Source organism: Eleutherodactylus coqui, unplaced genomic scaffold (genome assembly GCF_035609145.1).
Source record: "Eleutherodactylus coqui strain aEleCoq1 unplaced genomic scaffold, aEleCoq1.hap1 HAP1_SCAFFOLD_263, whole genome shotgun sequence".
In the NCBI taxonomy this organism is placed as follows: domain Eukaryota; kingdom Metazoa; phylum Chordata; class Amphibia; order Anura; family Eleutherodactylidae; genus Eleutherodactylus; species Eleutherodactylus coqui.
Genome location: NW_027101694.1, coordinates 38,906 through 50,000, shown reverse-complemented (window position 1 = coordinate 50,000; position 11,095 = coordinate 38,906).

The window sequence follows — 11,095 nt, the reverse complement described above, 5'->3', positions numbered from 1 at the left end:
CAGCCGCGCACGCGCTTTCCTACGACACTCGACCGCCTGGCTCCCCTCGGCCTGGGAGGCACTCTCGGGGCGGGGGGCACCGCAGCCCCCCCAAAGGTGGCTTCGTACACCTCTTGAACGTTGGGGCCCGGCCGCTCGGAGAGCGGGGTCTACCCGGGCAGACAGCCTGTCGGCCCCGCGGCCTGGACAGGCGGAGTGGGGACAAGCCAAGGCTACCGGCGGGCCTCGGACGGCCAGGGGTGGAAGGGCTCCACCTCAAGGTGGCTTCGTACACCTCTTGAACGTTGGGGCCCGGCCGCTCGGAGAGCGGGGTCTACCCGGGCAGACAGCCTGCTGGCCCCGCGGCCTGGACAGGCGGAGCGGGGAACCTTGCGCTCGGGGGCTCTGCTCGGCCCAGAGAGTGGGGTGCGGGGCGCCGTCGCCTCGCTGGAACCAGGGGCGTCGTGCCATTCGCGCGCGCGCGCCTAGCCGCCGCCAGAACAGGCCGGAAAGGATGAGCTTCATACGGATCTAAGCCGTTGCCCAAACTACCTCTGGCCCCTGTGACCGACACAGCCGTGGCACGCGCTTTCCTACGACACTCGACCGCCGGGCTCCCTCGGCCTGGGAGGCACTCTCGGGGCGGGGGGCACCGCAGCCCCCCCAAAGGTGGCTTCGTACACCTCTTGAACGTGGCGCCCGGCCGCTCGGAGAGCGGGGTCTACCCGGGCAGACAGCCTGTCGGCCCCGCGGCCTGGACAGGCGGAGCGGGGAAAAGCCTAGGCTACCGGCGGGCGGGATCGACCGGGAAGCCGCCGTGGGGGAACACAAGTTGGACGCCTCGCGCCGTCGCGGACCACCGTCCTCCGTCTCTCGGGAAGGGGGGGCCGCCCGAGGCGCACGGGCCTCGGACGGCCAGGGGTGGAAGGGCTCCACCCCGAGGTGGCTTCGTACACCTCTTGAACGTTGGGGCCCGGCCGCTCAGTGAGAACAGGGTCTACCCGGGCAGACAGCCTGTCGGCCCCGCGGCCTGGACAGGCAGAGTGGGGAAAAGCCTAGGCTACCGGGCGGGATCGACCGGATAGCCGCCGTGGGGGAACACAAGTTGGACGCCTCGCGCCGTCGCGGACCACCGTCCTCCGTCTCTCTCCCTCTCTCGGGAAGGGGGGCCGCCCGAGGCGCACGGGCCTCGGACGGCCAGGGGTGGAAGGGCTCCACCCCGAGGTGGCTTCGTACACCTCTTGAACGTTGGGGCCCGGCCGCTCAGTGAGAACGGGGTCTACCCGGGCAGACAGCCTGTCGGCCCCGCGGCCTGGACAGGCAGAGTGGGGAAAAGCCTAGGCTACCGGGCGGGATCGACCGGATAGCCGCCGTGGGGGAACACAAGTTGGACGCCTCGCGCCGTCGCGGACCACCGTCCTCCGTCTCTCTCCCTCTCTCGGGAAGGGGGGCCGCCCGAGGCGCACGGGCCTCGGACGGCCAGGGGTGGAAGGGCTCCACCCCGAGGTGGCTTCGTACACCTCTTGAACGTTGGGGCCCGGCCGCTCAGTGAGAACGGGGTCTACCCGGGCAGACAGCCTGTCGGCCCCGCGGCCAGGACAGGCAGAGTGGGGAAAAGCCTAGGCCACCGGGCGGGATCGACCGGGTAGCCGCCGTGGGGAACACAACTTGGACGTCTCGCGCCGTCGCGGACCACCGTCCTCCGTCTCTCTCTCCCTCTCTCGGAAGGGAGGCCGCCCGAGGCGCACGGGCCTCGAACGGCCAGGGGTGGAAGGGATCCACCCCCCGCGGGAAGGGGACGCGCGGCGGCACCCGGACGCGGGAGCGTTGACCCGGGGGTCTTTACTCCGCCGAGGCGTAGCCCGGAGAAGGAGCGAGACCGGCCGGCGGGGGTGGAACACCCCCTCATGCCTCGCTCCTTCTGGGGATAAAGCGCGTCGTCCGCAGGCCGCCGTCCCCTATCCCCGCCCTGGACCGCCCGCATCGGCCGGAGCCCGAGGGGACAGGCGGGGGTCCTTCGCTTTCGGGAAAACCGTCACCAAACGTGGGGCCCGTGCCCCGCTCTCGGCCGCCCTGAGGCGGGAGAGCCCGGATCGTTCTCTCTCTCGGCGTCGGCCCCACCGACGCCGTCGCACGGTGGCCTGGGAAAGGGCTGCACCCCCTGCGCCACGCTTCTCCCCCGGAGTACTCCCCCCGCAGGGGGCTCCGCGGGGTGTCCCGACGCGCAGAGTCGCTCGCCTTCTTCCGCGGGGGACGGGAGGGACGCCCACGCGCGTCCCTTCCCCATCCTCGAGAGCCGTACGCGCCGAGGGTGAACCCGCTCGCCGGGGCGCCGGGGAGCAGGGCCCTTGTGGTCCTTCCCCGGACATGGGCGCGGCGAGGGTCCCCCGGCCGCGACGGCTCTCCCGTTGACCCACTCTCTCGCCTTGGGTGGTGGTGATGGAGGCGGCTGCCTACGCCTCAGCCCGGCATCTCGGAGGGGGGTCGCCCGGGCAGCCAGCCAGCCAGCCTGTTGGCCCCGCGGCCTGCACAGGCGGAGTGGGGACACTTGCGCTCTATGACTCTGCTCCCAGGGAGGTGGCAGAGGGGCGGCCGCGGTGCTTTGACTTTGAGCGGTCCCCACTCCAGCACTCTGAGAAATAGTCACTTTGTCAAAGACCGCACACCGCTCGTTCCCTTATATGCAAAAAAGGTGTTCGTCCTGACGTTTTGCGAGCCCTTATTTTACCGTCGTCGGCGCTATCAGGGGAAACAGGCCCGCTCCTTCCGCCTTCATGGAACCGTAGCTCGGCCCCGAGGGCCCAGGATTACCCTCATACCGGTTCTCACGACATGCGTCGACACTCGGCTCGGCCCCGGCAGCCGCAGCTCCCGCCGGCCCGGCCAGCCGGGTCCGCACCCCTGGCCGGCGCCTGGAGCGTCTGGACTTTGTCGTTTTCTCTCCGAGACTCGTCTCTGCCAACTGCCGTGGACTTCGGCGGGGGCTGCCGCGGGCTGTGCCCGGCCTCTTGGGGGTCCCGCCTGCCCGCGCAGGCAGCTAGGACAGGGTTATCAGCGCTCTCAGGGGGGCCTCCGCAGACCCCCCCACAGGTGGCTCCGTACACCTCTTGAACGTGGCGCCCGGCCGCTCGGAGAGCGGGGTCTTCCCAGGCAAGCCGCCTGTGGGCCCCGCGGCCTGGACAGGCGGAGCGGAGACAAGCCCAGGCTACCGGCAGGATCGACCGGCTGGCAGTCGTGGTGGAACAACGGGGACGCCTCGCGCCGCCGCGGGCCACCGTCCTCCGTCTCTCTCCCACTCTCGGAGGCAGGCCGCCCGAGGCCAACGGGCCTCGGACGGCGTGGGGTGGAAGGGCTCCACCCCAGGGGAAGAAAACACGCCCGCGCGCGTTTGCACAGTCTGCCCCGGCCCGGCATCTCGGAGGGGGGTCGCCCGGGCAGCCAGCCAGCCAGCCAGCCTGTTGGCCCCGCGGCCTGCACAGGCGGAGTGGGGACACTTGCGCTCTACGACTCTGCTCCCAGGGAGGTGGCAGAGGGGCGGCCGCAGTGCTTTGACTTTGAGCGGTCCGCACTCCCTTCTCAGCACTCTGAGAAATAGTCACTTGGTCAAAGACCGCACTCCGCTCGTTCCCTTATATGCAAAAAAGGTGTTCGTCCTGACGTTTTGCGAGGCCTTAATTTACCGCCGTCGGCGCTATCAGGGGGAACAGGCCCGCTCCTTCCGCCCTCCTGGAACCGTGCCTCGGCCCGGAGCGACCAGGATTACCCTCATACCGCTTCTCACGACATGCATCGATACTCGGCTCAGCCCCGGCAGCCGCAGCTCCCGCCGGCCCGGCCAGCCGGGTCCGCACCCCTAACCAGCGCCTGGAGCGTTTGGACTTTGTCGTTTTTTCTCAAAGACTCATCTCTGCCAACGACTTCAGCAGGGGCTGCCACCTGCTGTTCCCCCGCCAATGGGTGTCCTGACCTGCAACACCGGAGGCTCAGGCGTGGTCTTGAGCAACTGCTGGTAGGTGCACCTCGGGGGCCCTCTGCAGCCAGCACACCGCTGCCAACAGCCCGCTCCCCGTCACCATCCAGCCCCTCTGCATACATCTGCCGGGGGTGCTTTTTTGACTTCCCCCATGTTGGCCTATGGGGAAAAGCCAGGGGGAAAACCTCCAGAGTCAGGCCGACCTCCTGGAACCCCAGCTCGGCCTGGAGCTACTGGTTTGCCCCCTTCCCGGTTCTCAGGACATGCATTGACACTCGGCTCAGCACCAGCCGCCGCAGCCCCCGCCTGCCCGGCCAGCCCGGTCCGCACCCCTGGCCGGCACGCCTGGAGCGTTTGGACTTTGTCATTTTCATGACTTGTCTCCTCAGACATTGTCCGACTGCAAGGGGGGTGTGCCGCGGTCCGTGCCCAGCCTCCAGGGGTTGCCCCCGGCCCCTGGAGCAGCCAGCACCCCCTCGCCCTCAACACTCTCTCTCCCCGTGGGGACTTTGAAACTTTTTCTGACCGCGAAAGCTTCGGCAAACGGCAAGGGGGGCAGCCGGCGTTCTGTGCCCGGCCTCCTGGGGTCCTGCCGGGGCACATCGGAGGCTCAGCCAGGGTGTTGAGCCACCACTGGCAGGTGCACTCAGGGGGCCCTCCGCAGACGCCCATGCACACCTCCGCAGCCAGCACACTGCTGCCAACAGCCCGCTCCCCGTCACCCGCCAGCCCCTCCGCATACATCTGCTGGGGGTGCTTTTTTGACTTCCCCCATTTTGGCCAATGGGAAAATGTCAAGGGGAAAACCTCCGGAGTCAGGCCCACCTCCTGGAACTCCATCCCGGCCTGGAGCTACTAGTTTGTCCCCTTTCCGGTTCTCAGGACATGCATTGACACTCGGCTCTTCCCCAGCCGCCGCAGCTCCCGCCGGCCCGTCCAGCCGGGTCCGCACCCCTGGCCGGCGCCTGGAGCGTTTGGACTTTGTCGTTTTTCCTCAAAGACTCATCTCTGCCAACTGCCCTGGGCTTCAGCAGTGGCTGCCGCGGGCTGTGCACGGCCTCCTGGGGGGTCCCGCCTGCCCTCGCAGGCAGCTAGGACAGGGTTCTCAGCAGGGGCTTGGATGCGGTGTCAGGGGGGCCTCCGCAGCCCCCCAAGGTGGCTTCCTACACCTCTCGAACGTTGGGGCCCGGCCGCTCGGAGAGCGGGGTCTGCCCGGGCAGCCAGCCAGCCTGTTGGCCCCGCGGCCTGCACAGGCGGAGTGGGGACCCTCGCGCTCGATGACTCTGCTCCCAGGGAGGTGGCAGAGGGGCGGCCGCGGTGCTTTGACTTTGAGCGGTCCCCACTCCTCAGCACATTGAGAAATAGTCACTTTGTCAAGGACCGCACACCGCTCGTTCCCTTATATGCAAAAAAGGTGTTCGTCCTGACGTTTTGCGAGGCCTTATTTTACCGCCGTCGGCGCTATCAGGGGAAACGGGCCCGCTCCTTCCGCCCTCCTGGAACCGTGCCTCGGCCCGGAGCGACCAGGATCACCCTCATACCGGTTCTCGTGACATACATCGACACTCGGCTCAGCCCCGGCAGCCGCAGCTCCCACCGGCCCAGCCAGCCGGGTCCGCCACCCTGGCCGGCACGCCTGGAGCGTTTGGACTTTGTCGTTTTTTCAAAGACTCATCTCTGCCAACGACTTCAGCAGGGGCTGCCACCTGCTGTTCCCCGCCAATGGGTGTCCTGACCTGCAACACCGGAGGCTCAGGCAGGGTCAAGAGCAACTGCTGGTAGGTGCACTCAGGGGGCCCTCTGCAGCCGCCCAGGGCCACCTCTGCAGCCAGCACACTGCTGCCAACAGCCCGCTCCCCGTCACCCCCCCCCAGGCCCCTCTGCATACATCTGCCGGGGGTGCTTTTTTGACTTCCCCCATTTTGGCCAATGGGAAAATGCCAAGGGGAAAACCTCCAGAGTCAGGCCGACCTCATGGAACTCAAGCCCGGCCTGGAGCCACCGGTCTGTCCCCTTCCCGGTTCTCAGGGATTTTTGGACTTGTGATTTCCGTGATTCGTCTCTTCAAACTTTGTTGGACTACAATGGGGGGCGACCGGCGGTCCGTGCCCGGCCTCCTGGGGTCCTGCCCGGGGACAGCGGAGGCTCAGCCAGGGTTTTGAGCCACCGCTGGCAGGTGCACTCACGGGGCCCTCCGCAGCCGCCCATGCACACCTCTTCAGCCAGCACACTGCTGCCAAACACCCGCTCCCCATCACCCCCCAGCCCCTCTGCATACATCTGCTGGGGGTGCTTTTTTGACTTCCCCCATTTTGGCCTATGGGGAAAAGCCAGGGGGAAAACCTCCAGAGTCAGGCCGACCTTCTGGAACTCGAGCTCGGCTTGGAGCCGCCGGTTTGCCCCCTTCCCGGTTCTCAGGACCTGCATTGACACTCGGCTCAGCCCCGGCAGCCGCAGCCCCCGCCGGCCCAGCCAGCAGGGTCCGCCCCCCTGGCCGGCGCCTGGAGCGTTTGGACTTTGTCATTTTCATGACTTGTCTCCTCAAACTTTGTTCGACTGCAAGGGGGGGTGTGCCGCGGTCCGTGCCCAGCCTCCAGGGGTTGCCCCCGGCCCCTGGAGCAGCCAGCACCCCCTCGCCCTCAACACTCCCCGTTGGGACTTTGAAACTTTTCTGACGGTGCAAGCTTCATCAAACGGCAAGGGGGCAGGCTGCGGTCTGTGCCCGGCCTCCTGGGGTCCTCCCTGGGGACATCGGAGGCTCAGCCAGGGTTTTGAGCCACTGCTGGCAGGTGCACTCAGAGGGCCCTCCGCAGCCGCCCATGCACACCTCTGCAGCCAGCACACCGCTGCCAACAGCCCGCTCCCCATCACCAGCCAGCCCCTCTGCATACATCTGCTGGGGGTGCTTTTTTGACTTCCCCCATTGTGGCCAATGGGAAAATGCCAAGGGGAAAACCTCCAGAGTCCTGCCGACCTCCTGGAACTCCAACCCGGCCTGGAGCCACCGGTTTGTCCCCTTCCCGGTTCTCAGGACCTGCATCGACACTCGGCTTAGCCCCGGCAGCTGCAGCCACCGCCGGCCCGGCCAGCCGTGTCCGCCCCCCTGGCCGGCACGCCTGGAGCGTTTGGACTTTGTCATTTTCATGACTTGTCTCCTCAAACTTTGTTCAACTGCAAGGGGGGCTGCCCCGGCTGTTCCCCGCCTCCTGGGTGTCCTTCCCTGCAACACCGGAGGCTCAGGCAGGGTCTTGACCCACGACTGTTGGGTGCTCCTAGGGGGCCCCTCCACACCCCCAGTCCCACCTCCAGGGGCTCCCCCCGGCCCCTGGAGCAGCCAGCACCCCCTCGCCGTCAACCCTCTCTCCCCGTTGGGACTTTGAAACTTTTTCCGACCGTGCAAGCTTCGTCAAACGGCAAAGGGGGCAAGCGGCGGTCTGTGCCCGGCCTCCTGGGGTCCTGCCCGGGGACATCGGAGGCTCAGCCAGGGTGTTGAGCCACTACTGGTAGGTGCACTCAGGGGGCCCTCCGCAGCCGCCCCGGGCCACCCCTGCAGCCAGCACACACCGCTGCCAACAGCCCGCTCTCCGTCACCAGCCAGCCCCGTCCGCGCACATCTGCCGGGGGTGCTTTTTTTGAGACACACTGTCACTTTGTCAAAGACCGCACACCGCTCGTTCCCTTATACCCCGACAAGGTGTTCGTGCTGACGTTTTGCGAGGCCTTATTTTACCGCCGTCGGCGCTATCAGGGGAAACAGGCCCGCTCCTTCCGCCTTCGTGGAACCGGGGCTCGGCCCGGAGCGACCAGGATTACCCTCATACCGGTTCTCACGACATGCATTGACACTCGGCTCAGCCCCGGCAGCCGCAGCTCCCGCCGGCCCAGCCAGCCGGGTCCGCCGCCCTGGCCGGCACGCCTGGAGCGTTTGGACTTTGTCGTTTTTTCTCAAAGACTCATCTCTGCCAACTGCCAAGGACGGGGTTTTCAGCGAGTGCTGGGGGGGGTGTCTTCGGGGGCCCCCCGCGGGCCCCCCGGGGCACCTGCGCGGGGTGGCCCCTGCTGCCAGGCACCCACTCCCTATCGACCATCCAGCCCCCCTACATACATCTGGCGGGGGTGCTTTTTTGAGTTCCCCCATTTTGGCAACTTGGCACCTCCTATGGGGAAACCGGCAAAATCATGCCGACCTCCTGGAACTCCGGCTCGGCCTGGAGCCGCCGGTTTGTCCCCTTCCCGGTTCTCATGCATTTTCGGACTTTGTCATTTTTTCAGCACTCTGTCAATGCGGCCAGCGGGAGCTGCCGCGGTCTGTGCCCAGGCACCAGGCACTAAAAACGGACACCGGCGGAGGGTCAGGGGGTGTCTCGGCCAGATACTGAAAAACACTCAGGGGGTGCCCAGGCACCAGGCGCTCCAAACGGACACCGTCGGAGGGTCAGGGGGTGTCTCGGCCAGATACTGAAAAACACTCAGGGGCGCCCGGAGGCTGCACAGGGCCACCCCAGGCCGCTCCCCCGGGCACCCGGGCGGCCATATTGGCGGCTGAGACCCCCTCTTCAGCGAACGCCAGGGGGCGCTCAGGGGCGCACGGGGGCTGCTCCACTCGCCCCAGGCCGGCCTCCCTGAGGCGGGCACATTAGCGGCTGAGACCCCCTCTCGACCAGAGACCGGGGGGCGCTCGGGGACACACGGGGGCTGCTCCACTCGCCCCAGGCCGGACTCCCTGAGGCGGGCACATCAGCGGCTGAGACCCCCTCTCCACCAATGACCGGGGGACGCTCAGGGACACACGGGGGCTGCTCCACTCGCCCCAGGCCGGCCTCCCTAGGTACCCGGGCGGGCACACTAGCGGCTGAGACCCCCTCTCGACCAAAGACCGGGGGACGCTCAGGGACACACGGGGGCTGCTCCACTCGCCCCAGGCCGGCCTCCCTGGGGCGGGCACATTAGCGGCTGAGACCCCCTCTCCACCAAAGACCGGGGGGCGCTCAGGGACACACGGGGGCTGCTCCACTCGCCCCAGGCCGGCCTCCCTAGGTACCCGGGCGGGCACACTAGCGGCTGAGACCCCCTCTCGACCAAAGACCGGGGGACGCTCAGGGACACACGGGGGCTGCTCCACTCGCCCCAGGCCGGCCTCCCTGGGGCGGGCACATTAGCGGCTGAGACCCCCTCTCCACCAAAGACCGGGGGGCGCTCAGGGACACACGGGGGCTGCTCCACTCGCCCCAGGCCGGCCTCCCTAGGTACCCGGGCGGGCACACTAGCGGCTGAGACCCCCTCTCGACCAAAGACCGGGGGACGCTCAGGGACACACGGGGGCTGCTCCACTCGCCCCAGGCCGGCCTCCCTGGGGCGGGCACATTAGCGGCTGAGACCCCCTCTCCACCAAAGACCGGGGGGCGCTCAGGGACACACGGGGGCTGCTCCACTCGCCCCAGGCCGGACTCCCTGAGGCGGGCACATTAGCGGCTGAGACCCCCTCTCCACCAAAGACCGGGGGGCACTCGGGGACACACGGGGGCTGCTCCACTCGCCCCAGGCCGGCCTCCCTAGGTACCCAGGCGGGCACATTAGCGGCTGAGACCCCCTCTTCAGCAAACGCCAGGGGACACTCAGGGACACACGGGGGCTGCTCCACTCGCCCCAGGCCGGCCTCCCTGAGGCGGGCACATTAGCGGCTGAGACCCCCTCTCCACCAGAGACCGGGGGACGCTCAGGGACACACGGGGGCTGCTCCACTCGCCCCAGGCCGGCCTCCCTGGGTACCCAGGCGGGCACATTAGCGGCTGAGACCCCCTCTCGACCAAAGACCGGGGGGCGCTCAGGGACACACGGGGGCTGCTCCACTCGCCCCAGGCCGGACTCCCTGAGGCGGGCACATTAGCGGCTGAGACCCCCTCTCCACCAAAGACCGGGGGGCGCTCAGGGACACCCGGGGGCTGCTCCACTCGCCCCAGGCCGGCCTCCCTGAGGCGGGCACATTAGCGGCTGAGACCCCCTCTCCACCAAAGACCGGGGGACGCTCAGGGACACACGGGGGCTGCTCCACTCGCCCCAGGCCGGACTCCCTGAGGCGGGCACATTAGCGGCTGAGACCCCCCTCTCGACCAAAGACCGGGGGACGCTCAGGGACACACGGGGGCCGCTCCACTCACCCCCAGGCCGACCTCCAGGGCCTCCCTCCCGGCCCCTGGAGCAGCCAGCGCCCCCTCGCCGTCAACACTCTCTCCCCGTTGGGACTTTGAAACTTTTCTGACCGTGCAAGCTTCATCGGACGGCAAAGCGGGCAAGCTGCGGTCCGTGCCCGGCCTCCTGGGCATCCTGCCCGGGGCACATCGGAGGCTCAGCCAGGGTCTTGAGCCACTGCTGGCAGGTGCACTTTGGGGGCCCTCCGCAGCCGCCCCGGGCCACCCCTGCAGCCAGCACACTGCTGCCAACAGCCCGCCGCTCTCCGTCACCAGCCAGCCCCTCTGCACACATCTGCCGGGGGTGCTTTTTTTGAGAAATAGTGTCACTTTGTCAAAGACCGCACACCGCTCGTTCCCTTATACCCCGACAAGGTGTTCGTGCTGACGTTTTGCGAGGCCTTATTTTACCGCCGTCGGCGCTATCAGGGGAAACGGGCCCGCTCCTTCCGCCCTCCTGGAACCCTGGCTCGGCCCGGAGCGACCAGGATTACCCTCATACCGGTTCTCACCACCTGCATCGACACGCGGCTCTGCCCCGGCCGCCGCAGCTCTCGCCGGCCCGGCCGGGTCCGCACCCCTGGCCGGCACGCCTGGAGCGTTTGGACTTTGTCATTTTTTTCTCCAAGAGTCGCCTCTGGCACATGCCATGGACTTCAGCAGGGGCTGCTCCCCGCCCCCTGGGTGTCCTGCCCGGGCACATCGGAGGCTCAGCCTGGGTCTTCAGCCCCTACTGGTAGGTGCACTCAGGGGGCCCTCCGCAGCCGCCCGGGGCCCACCCCTGCAGCCAGCACACGGCTGCCAGCAGCCACCACACAGCTGCCAACAGCCCGCTCTCCATCGCCCACCAGCCCATTGCATACATCTGCTGGGGGTGCTTTTTTGCCTCCCCCCGTTTTGGCCTATGGGGAAAAGCCAGGGGGAAAACCTCCAGAGTCAGGCCGACCTCCTGGAA